The 11753-nt window shown below is 36.4% G+C and overlaps 1 long non-coding RNA gene across 1 annotated transcript; it reads right to left on the minus strand.

Annotated features, from left to right (window-relative positions):
- Positions 1-216: 216 nt before the first annotated feature.
- Positions 217-4925, minus strand: LOC129284117 (uncharacterized). Its single transcript, XR_010294449.1, has 3 exons — positions 4679-4925; positions 1137-1239; positions 217-581 (listed from the first exon to the last, which is right to left on the minus strand). It is a non-coding gene; the product is annotated as an uncharacterized LOC129284117 (long non-coding RNA).
- Positions 4926-11753: the final 6828 nt, after the last annotated feature.

An 11753-nucleotide genomic window follows, 5' to 3' on the forward strand; every position in this document is an offset into this window, starting at 1 on the left:
ACAGGGATGAGGTCGAGGCTGATTCTTCCGAGTCATGAGGCAGCTTGAGAGAACTTCCCATAGATTATGTACAGTGACTCGGACCAAGGCCAGCAAAATGTTGCCTCGAGGTCAGCATTGACTACATCCCTGCTTGGACTTGAAAAGATCCATTGATCTGTGCACAAAAAAGAACACTGCTCAAGACATTCATTATTGATGGACCTTTTATTTTCATTTTCAATGTTTCTTGCTCTCGAGGAATTACTTCTGAGATTCAGTTATATGAAATAAAAATTTCATATCATCTTAATCAAGTGTTTCACCACAGAATGTCTTGTTTGAAATTGATGTGTCTCATGCAGAAGACCACAGTCCTTAAAGTTGGCATGAAGAATCCATAGAAGTCCAGTCAGGAAAGCCCCAATCGTCTCTGCTTGAAGGAACAAATCTGGTTTCCAGAAGCAGTCTAATTTGAGATAAATTTGGAGAGCTCCATGGAGTGAAGTTTTTAAACAAGCAACGCCCTCATTCTGAAGTCCACTCTTATAATGATGTTACTACAGACAGGAGCAGCTCTGAATTCAGTTCTGATAATCAACCTGTTCATAAAAAATAATAATATGGGAAATAATGCAAGCCCATAACTATACATAGCTCGGGTTAGTTCAAATTTTGTCCTTTCAGTGCAAGAACGCCCTTAGCAAAACATTTTTGTGCACCCATCGGTGCAGAAATGCCCCGATGTCTGCTGGTAAGGGCCTTGTTTGCACCCAAATGATGATATGATAGAGGGATAGTGGCTTACTCCTGAGACCATAGTAATTGGCAATTTGCCATGATGTAATCTAAAAAAGTGTGAACTGATTGTTTTTCCCCAAATAAAAGAATCACGGAAATTAAAATATTCAATAAATTAAATCAACGAAAGCAAAATACACACTTTCATACAGTACACCTTGGATGAGCACAACCACCCCCTCCCCTCCCCCCATCAATGGGATGTCTTCATTGCTGAGAAGTCCAGTCAAGATAGAGATTTGTGTTAACCTTTTTCATTTTGCATTATCCTTGGGTCAATGTGTACAGATTTCACCCCCATCCGCATTACGATCATGGTGAATTATTAATAATAATACAGTTTACATGTAACCTACCATTCAAGAGTTGATAAAATGAATCAATCAGCTGGTTGCAAGAACACACATTGTAGCAGACACAGTTATGGTGGTTCTGAGGTTCCAGACTTCTTTGTCATAACTGTAGTAAGCAATTAAAAGCAAAAAGCAAAGAGATAAAACATATTCATGAAATGAATATACAAGCTCAGTTGCCAGTGTGTTAATCATTATAGCATTCCAAGGGTGTTTTGATTAAAGTCACTTCTGGCCTGGGGAGGGGCACTATGGTTCCTCAGCCATGGGCGGCGCAATTAAAAAAAATATGAAATCATACCTTTTGCTTTAAATTTACTAAAAAAGCTCGTAATAGAATGCCAAACTTTGGTGTACATATTCCTTTCTAGAGCAATCCTAACAACTTTACTTTAAAAAATCTGGTATCAAAATAAATTCCTTTCAATTCATGTTTTTTTTTAATATTTTTTCTTAACTTCTTTAATTTTTTTTATTGTTATTTTCAAGACAAAGTTCATCAGTGACATTAAATTACAAAATTACCCAGTTATGAATATTGACTTTTTACATGTTATCATGTTTTTGTCTGACATGTACTTAAAGAAACATAATGTTGCAAAATTTCCTGACCCTGTACCTGGGAATGGCAAATTTAGTATCAAAAGTTGTGTGAGACTTGAAAGTAAAACGTCAGTCAGCGGTGCGGGAATAAAATTTTGAGTGGCAGATTTATTCTGAAAAATGTCAAGGGGGACCATATGCCATATGCCCCCCCCCCCCGAGTATTGTGCTTGATGTAAAAGGATGTAAAAAAAAACATGATTATGCATTCAATATTAATAATGATGCACCATATGAGACACCCTTTAACTGAAAGCACCTGGTAAAGCATTGTAATCATCCATTTAACAATTTAAAGTGAAAAAAAAATTGTCATCTATATAGCACCTCATGTGCTTGCATGAAAATCAAGAGTCAGCTACATAGTAGCCCAGGGGGGGGGGGGGTACTCACGAGATAAGGCATATGGGGATATGCCGCAGGAATGGGTCGCCTTTTTTGAAGAAATCCCTAAACATGGCGTATGGTTTTATGCTGGAAAATCCCTAAGTATGGCCCAATTTTTAGTTAATGTCCTTAAATATGGGTCCATATTCTACTCCAATGTCTTAGGTGCAAATACAAAATGACCTTACATTTTGGGCGATAACCTTTTTTTTTTTGCTTGTGTGGTAAAATTATAGGTAATGGTATAAGTATAACCTGTGAGGGAAAAGGGGGAAAGTGGGATTAGCAGAAGGAATCACAGATATACTCACCAGTCAGAAGTTGGTGCAAGGCACGTTGAAAATAATGATAAACCAAAAAGCAGGCTCAAAGAATGATGTTGCTGTGATATATATTTGCTGTAGATAGTTGATATTGGTGTGACGTATTCTTGGTGTAGATGTAGATAAAACTCGAAGGGCGAAAGGGCGAAGCAAAAGGTAGATTTGTGTAGAAACACAGACGTCCTCGTCTCGCACCGGTCGACTCTCCAAGTGATCATCAGATCACTTGGCTGGCCTGACTATGCAGCTATGCTGAGACCTGAGTTGTGCACCCAAGCATGGATGAATGCACAGGGCTTGGGTCTATTGTTGTGTGCACACAGCCTCTAGCCCATAGTATATGTGTATTCTATGCTCCAACCAAGGAGGTAGTTGCTCCAACCCATCCCACAGTAGTACATGTATGTAGGGAGCAGTCGCGCGTGCCCCAGACTGTGGTACATTTTACCACACTTGTCAAGTTTTTCCAGGCGAAAATGTGCCCCCCCCCTTTTGGAAATCCTGGATCCGCCCCTGTAATGAATCCCTAATAATGGATACCTTTTTAGACAAAATGACCTGTAAATATGGGTACGGGTTTCGAACTTACAGCCACACACCTTTGTCCAAACCAAATCTAAGTACCTCCCCCCGGCATAGTAGATCTACATATTGAATCTAAAAAATAAATGTATTTACATGTATATTTTTTATATTTATATGAGATGAATATTAAAAATGTGACTCATACGGCACATCATTACAAATCAACGACACAAATACTGTCCTTGCAAAGAACCTCTTGTGCAATCTGCCCGTAAGAAATTTAAAAAGAGCCCTGGGCAGGCAACATCCTATTCAATGTCAAAACTTCCCCAAGAATGTGGCAGATGTGGACAATAGATTCTGAAAAGTAGCCCAATACATGTAGACCCCCTATACCTTTGTTTCCTTTTCTTGTCTGGCGAGATATACGGAGTCTGGAGAACCCTCCCCCCAAAATAAAAAAATAATAATAATAAATGATTAATTTTTTTATCCTCCAAAGACAAAAGTCGAAACAGCAAAATTTTCACTTTATCCCAGGCCAGGCCAAGGAAAGTCATAAAAAGGGAGGTTAACGGTAGACTACCTCGAGCGAAGTTCGTGCAGTCTCCACTCCACTTCACTACCGCTACACTACGCTCCACCTACACAAACTTCGAGACCGTGAACTCTATCTGATATTCCGAGAGACAAAGGTGGGATTTTATGGGGGAAAATATAAAATTCATGCAACATCACGACCTTTAAAAACAATTGAATTTAATATTCTTACTTTACACCAAGTTTCACTTCTTTTCCATACTTCTATCAGTCTCAATATTGGTGATTTAGAGTCAACATGAAGTTCCTCACACGTATAAATAATTCGCTGCCGATTTCAAAACATTGCATGCACGCGCGATACGGCAGCGAATTATTTATTTGTGTGAGGAACTGCATGTTGGCTCTAAATCACCAATTTTGAGACTGATAGAAGCATGGAAAAGTGAAACTTGGTGTAAGAATATTAGTTAGGTCTAATTGTTTTTAAAGATCGTGATGTTGCATGACTTTTATATTTTCCCCCCATAAAATCCCACCTTTGTCACTCGGAATATCAGATAGAGTTCAGTCTCGAATTTCGGGTAGGTGGAGCGTAGTGTAGCGGTAGTGAAGTGGAGTAGGGCCTGCATGAACTTCGCTCAAGGTAACGTTAGACAGACTCTTAAAAAAAGAGAGACAAATGGAGAGGAATATTTTTTTGGTGAAATTTCTAGGCCCCTAGACTGTAATGCCAAATGGAAGTCTTTAATTTCTATTTACTGAAATCTGGATTGCTATTCGCCGTTGAAACCGATATAACTTAAAAAATCATTTCAAATAGGAACAAAAAATAATCTTTAAAGGTCATTTTCGATGTTTCATACATAATAAGAGCCTACACATTTACTAGCTTCTGGGTGATTTTTAACAGCACTGCACCGGCAATGACCTGCCGTGTTGTTGATACAACCGTGCATTACCGACACAAAAAGTCAAGTGTGGGACTGGGATTGAAATTGTACGGTAGAAAATTTGTTGAAGGTGAAATTTCGACCAGCGATTAAGATTTATTTTCACTTTTCCCAAAATAATTTTTTCCCTGGCATAGGTCTAAAATATATAAATTATCTAAAAACATACATAATGGAGAAAGAATTGTCTGAAAAATGAATATTTTCTACTTACTCTCTTCCACAAACAGGATTGTTGTAAGCCATTATTTTGCTTTTTCGGCTAGTCTTGTGCTGCAGACCCTGTTTACAGCTGCAAATCGTCTGCAGATCAGCTGCAACTTGCGTTCAATCGCAAGCCTTTTTCTTGCAACGCAAATTGGCGATTGATTGCTAGTTGCAGTCGATCGGAATCGGCTGCAAAGTTGCAGTCGATTTGCAATCAATTGCAACGTAACTTTCTTGCAACGCCCCATTAGACATCATGGGCCTGACATATGGAATACTTTGCCAAATTCACTCAAACAGTTAAGATTCATTTCTTATTGAATAAATATTCATAAAGTTAAATGGAAATTGTTCTTTCTCGTTCTTTCTCTATATCTTATGAAACACATAATTTCAAAAACAGACAAAAACAACCAAATTGAAAATAAAACATACATTATGAGGAACAAGCGTACCCCCGCCATTATGCACCTGCACCCTTACGTTAAGATATGTAGGATGAATAATAATTGTCATTGTTTTCTGGGGTTGCCATGCAGTCAAGCTTAGCTTATAGTGGAAACCCCTATACAACCTTCTAAAATTCGATATGTATTAATAGAAAATGCAATTTTGTTCAATGTTTTGCTTGTCAGTTATACGTATTTTATTATTGTATTTTCTTTGTCAATGTGTTTATAAAAAAAAGTGTTGCAGAAACCAATAAATGAAATGAAAAATTTGTAATGTTGTTATGTTGAGTCGAAATGAAATATAGAAATATTGAAACTTGAAACGTTGTTATGTCGAATGAGCGAGATTATCCTGCCATCTCTACAATCCGATTGCGCTTTAAAGCTTCCGTACCCTTAATTGTATCACCGTGAAGCGTGTCAATATTTTTGCACACGGTGAATTTACGTTTGCTACGCCCATTTGTTGCATCACGCACGACTACCATACTGATATTGTTGGTAGCTAGGGTATAAATGTTGAGGCGCCCATTGGAAAAGGTGGATTTATGGTCCATGCTCCCTTCGTTGAAAATTCTTTGCTCTCACGGTCTTAGCTGCTCTGATCTATGCGTGAACTTTCAGTGATTTGCATAGTGAGATCTTTCTTTTACAATACATTATTGGTACTTGTATTACGATCTTAACGTTGACTTTATCCAAGCGCCTTACAAAAAAGCGTAAGCGTAATTGATACTCGATAAAATTGATTTTGTTTGTAAAAGAAGTAGAAATCGGTCGAACAGAAAATGGAGGCATACCAGGTACGTACGCTTCGGTCTGACGAAGCCATGGAAATAGATCCTCCAGAGTGTGCAAACATGGACGATGCTGTTGTTGGTGATGAACCAATATGGATGTGGGCACTGAGAAAGATGCCCAAAGTACTCACATTATATTGCAGTTGGAGCTTGGATGTGTAAAGCTTCAAGTCGCGATTCCGATTTCAGCTGTAGATCAGAGCAGCCACCCGAAGCAATGATCCTTCAGCGTTGACCCCCATCAATCGTTCCCGGATCATAAATCGGGTGTGATTTTGGGGTAAATCACACTCAGGGCAATCATTTTGATGTACATGAAGACTAACACATCCACTCACACAACTCGTGTATTTATCCCCCCCCCCCTCTCTCTCTCTCTCTTTCCCCCGCTTTTCCTGTGCTGTGACACGTACATAGACACGATCTCACCTTCTCTCTTAGAAACATATCTCACACCCATAACAGCAAGCATACAGACACACACCATCGCAACACCCACACACATACACACGCTTCAACATACGCATTCATATACACATGCAAACAAACAACACCCTAATATGCACACACACTCTAACATGTACACACATGTACACGTGCATACATACATACACACGCTTAATAAGGGACGTCTGATACAGTAAGCGTTAAAGCGATGTTTAGCAAAATTATTATTGTCAGTATTAACATCATTTTACTAACTCATGCATAAAAACAATACACTCATATACAGGGACACACACATTCACAAACACACGCGAAACACATACAAAAATACGAAAACATGCATTAAATGCACACACATGCTCACACAACCATATAGGTTTCTGCAGAAATGATATTTGATTCGTAGGCATTGATGTATAATGAAGCAATTAGCTTCGTAACCATTTCATCGTTGTTCTTCTTTCTCTACGTCTGTCTTTCGTCCTAGTAAAATATCAGTGCTGTTTCAGAACCACAGAACCAACAAAGGCATTAAAGATATATGTAGCTCGGTATTAATTAAGAGCCTTCATTTCAAAACGAACATTCTTTTTAGATTGTTCTTTGGGCCTGATGTTGCAATCGTGAAATGATGAAAAGTGGCCCATGACCACGATGACTGCCAAGTAAGAAAAAAATGAATCAAAAGTACAAGGATTTACATCGAGCTGATAAATATTTGATTTGATTTGATTTATTGATTTCCGTTTTACAATTGTACATAATATGATAAACATAGCATAACAAGGTCGAAAATACTACAAGACATAATATAATATATATACAACATAATCATAGATTTATGAATTAACACTATTCTTATATCTGTGCAGGTTGGAAGCTGAAGGTAATTACAAGCGTATTGGTTGCTCATACAGATACATGCATAACCTATGTTTCAAATCTTAATTATGCCAATTAATTCATTTGGTTTTTCTGCTGATGAAGGGCTTATTTCAGATACTTGATTAAGTGACTCCAACTGTGTTTTGGACCCCAAGTGGTTTTAACATGATAATATTTTGTCATAATACTCTCAGTTTCGTAAATGTCATAAAAGAGCAGTCTTTAGTAAGGGAAATGGCTTCGTCAGAGCAGAAGAAATTAAACATATCGGACATTGCGTGAATTTTTTATTATTTGTTTTTAATATTAGGAGCTCAGGCTGAACATGCCTGACGATAGCCGACCATAAACGGAACATATAATGGCGCCTGATTACCGTCTTTTCCACAAAATAGCCTTTTGAAATACTGTTTTACTATTATCAACTTGTTGTATTATCATGTTAGTATTTCTTTTTAGAAAAAGAATAGGCATTGATCTTTGAAGCACACAATTTTTTGAAGCAAGCAGCATGCACATACCACTACCATTAAACAATAAAGTCAACCGGAAATAAGATAAAGATAAGGAAATAACTTTAAAAGAATGAACATATACAAATTGAACAAATAAATTATTAAAGTCAGTTCTAAATGATTCTTTCTAAATACACGATAGTGGCAATGATGGCTATTTTTTTTAAAGTTATTAATTTCTTGCAAAATGAGCACTGCAATATATCGACCACAAGAAAAAAACACCAATAACTTCCTCCTATAAAACAACTCAATATAAAAAAAACACTGATGCTTCGTATCATGTTTTTTTTACCCGCGCGCCCTCAGTTTGCTACCATCCAAGGCTAACACATTCGTCATGATCGTCTGATATAATGCAATGAAACAGAATGAATAGAGGCAGTCTTGGGTGGAGATATTAATAACCATGCGTGTATCATCAAACTAGCTTAGCTAAAGTCAAGGTGATTTAATAAAATATTGTAAATATATGTGCATATATTTATTGATCTATATATATTTATGTTTATTTCCTGTTTTGTACATATTTGTATTGTTTTTATATTATTGTGGAAATAAATGATTTGATACCTATCGCTGTAATCCGTAAACCTCTTTTGAAAGACATTGACAGAGCACAACCCTTTTTAAAGAGGAAGAGAGAGAGATAGAGAGATAGAAAGAGACACGTTAAGAGAATGTATAAACCGTATATACACTATACAGTGCGTCCCACAAAAAACGAATGACCTACCAATGTAAAACTTAGAATATCCTCTTTCATCTAAATTCACTTAGATTGTTCCTCATTCACGCATGAGTGAGCCAAAACAATTTGAAGAACGAATACCAAAAACACATTTGGCGGGGGTGTCTGAAGTTCAAAAAGAAAATAACTTGCCTGAAAAGTTCAATATCTGCTCTTTTATTTGACACCTTAATCACAGAAACAGAAAATGCTCAGGAAGTAAAAAAGTTCTGTTCCCTTGAAAAAATGCTTGTACTTCCATAATTTCATTAAAATAAACGTGTTTCACCGGTTTCCCTCAGAAGCTATAGCACCGTTAACAAAAGGCTTAATGCATGGCTGGTCGACAAAACGGAGTGTCTGAACGCTAGCTTGTAAAAAGTCAAGCCTTATTTCAAATCACCTGAGCTTTTTATTTCTTCATAATTTTCTGTAATTGAGGTACCAAATCAAAAAAGAGATATTGAACTTTTTAAAAATGTGGCTTTCTTTTTGAAACCCAGATACAGCCCGCCAAGTGATTTTTTGGCATCCCCTCTTCAAATCGGTTTTGCTCACTCATGCGTGAATGAGAAATAATTCAAGTAATTTCAGATGAAAGAGAAGATTCTAGCTTTACAATGGTAGGTAATTTGTCTATTCTATTTGTGGTTAAGTGATGACAAATTATCGATAAATCTCGGTTTCGTTTTTTGTGGGACACACTGTATATAGACCCCTCAAAAAAAGTTTGGAAATCTAACTTTGATCGGTAATCCCTCCTGGGTTTTAACGAATACTAATGAGCGATTGATACCAATGAATATATCATTTATTTCTCTTTAAAATGATACCCTACATGATATGATTATGGTTCACATGGAGGTGCAGTGCATTGAAATGTAGGGGCAAGGTCAAAATTCAAAAGTTGCAAAATGATACAATATTGAAGTCACTGTTCTTTTTCCGTGGTGATGAGTGTGTTTCACAGCGGTTTCTTATCTTTTTATGCACCTTAACATAAAAATTAACATGGAGATCTGCCGTGAGATAAGATGGTTTCAGTCGTGCTTTTAAATAACCATGAATGTATGTTTGTTATGTGTTTGCTTGTGCAGAGGTGTACTCGATTGTAAAAAGATATTACTTGATTGCTCCTACTTGATTTCATGTATAATGTATAACTATAATGATGATGATTACGATAACGACATGAAAGTGGATGATGATCACGCTTACTGTTAGTCTATGTACTTAAAAAGAATTCCATTGAATAAAAAAATATATATATACATTTGCACCATGAAACTAAAGGAGGGGGGGGGGGTGGTAATTGTTTTCAACATCCCCAACCCGGAAGTTTTCGGGGATGCAGTATACTTCCATCATCACTGATTAACATTCTCAAGACTACTACCATCAACCAACGTAATTAACACTTTAACAAAATGAACTGGTAAAAGGCGAAAAATATGGTTTTATATTGTCTTTTTGAATGGTTGTTTGGATCCGAATTACAAACAGGCAGCAATGGTGTCTATTTGACTTGAATACAATTTTCATGAATTGCAAAACTGAAGATGCCTTACAATAATCACATAAGAACATTATTTTCCTCTCTATGGGCAAACACTGTACATTGTAGCATTTTGGGATTTTCAATGCTTCCTCAGTTGTGTTTAATCATCGCTATATTATGTTCGTCATGATCGTCTGATAATAATATCCAAATGAAAGAGGCCTAGACAGTATTTCTCATTGCCGAGAAGGTGAAGAACAGGGGTACCTCTTCCAGTCAAATTGAAACATAAATGGACCGGCTGCATTAATTTATGCATTTCATGAAATAAACTGATAAGATGCGAATAAAAATTATTTGATATTATCTTTTTTAATGGTTCTTTGGATCCGAAATACAAACAGGCAGCAAAGATGTATATTTGACTTGAATACAATTTTCATGAATTGCAAAACTGAAGATGCCTTACAATAATCACATAAGAACATTATTTTCCTCTCTATGGGCAAACACTGTACATTGTACCATTCGGGGATTTTCAATGCTTCCTCAGTTGTGTTTAATCATCTCTATATTATGTTCGTCATGATCGTCTGATAATTATACCCAACTAAAAGAGGTGTAGACAGTATTTCTCTTGGCCGAGAAGGTGAAGAACAGGGGTACCTCTTCCAGTCAAATTGAAACATAAATGGACCAGCTGCATTAATTTATGCATTTCATGAAATAAACTGATAAGAGGCGAATAAAAATTATTTGATATTGTCTTTTTTAATGGTTCTTTGGATCCAAAATACAAACGGGAAGCAATGATGTCCATTTGACTTGAATACAATTTTCATGAATTGCAAAATTGAAGTTGCCTTTCATTAATCAAATACGAACAATATGTTCATTTCTATCATGTCTATGGGCAAACAACACTGTACATTGTATCATTCGGGGATTTTAAATGCTCATTACTACATGTTCGTCATGATCGTCTAATAATAATACCCAAATGAAAAAAAGGTCTAGACAGTATTTTTCTCGGCCGGGAAGGTGAAGAACTAAGGTTCCATTTCATTTCCAGCGAAGTTGAAACATATTATGGATCAGCCGCAAGACTTATGCATTTCGTGAAAATGAATTATCTATTTTACTTGTACCTTGATGTTGTGAAATTATTTGTCAGCTGTGATCAGTCGTAAAAGTAGTTCATTGCTGTTGTGTAAAGGTTACTGGAGGATATCAAATAAATAATGATTAAAACAAACAAAAACAAATTTGATGGGATGTGCGACTCATGTCCATGCGACATTTGTCCCTGTCTTATTGGGTGTAGGGTTAGAGTTGGGATAGCCTTTCGGCTTTCATGGGCTATCCTGTCAAGGTATTCTTCAATATTATTTTAATCTCCTGTGATATTCCTGACGAATAAAATCAATCATTCAATGGGATTACAACCCGCTATTTGTTAAGAATAAGCCTAATTTAAATAGGGTTTCCCATTGGAATAATCTTTGCCAGAGCAAATGTCATGATACCGGCTACCCCCCTTTTTTACATTCTGCATTGTGTTTTTTAAACTTTCAGTGAAATGGAAGCAGAAATTAACCAGTAATTAAATTACAAATTTTGTTTACATGTTCATGAATAATCTGTGATTAAAGATACAATGAAAACTGTTTTTCATTTTTTATAAGAAAAAAAGACATTTCATTGTTTTTGTTTTAACACATGATACATGGGAAAATCACTTTTAATTTTTTTTTT

Source organism: Lytechinus pictus, chromosome 8, assembly GCF_037042905.1.
Source record: "Lytechinus pictus isolate F3 Inbred chromosome 8, Lp3.0, whole genome shotgun sequence".
Lineage (NCBI taxonomy): Eukaryota > Metazoa > Echinodermata > Echinoidea > Temnopleuroida > Toxopneustidae > Lytechinus > Lytechinus pictus.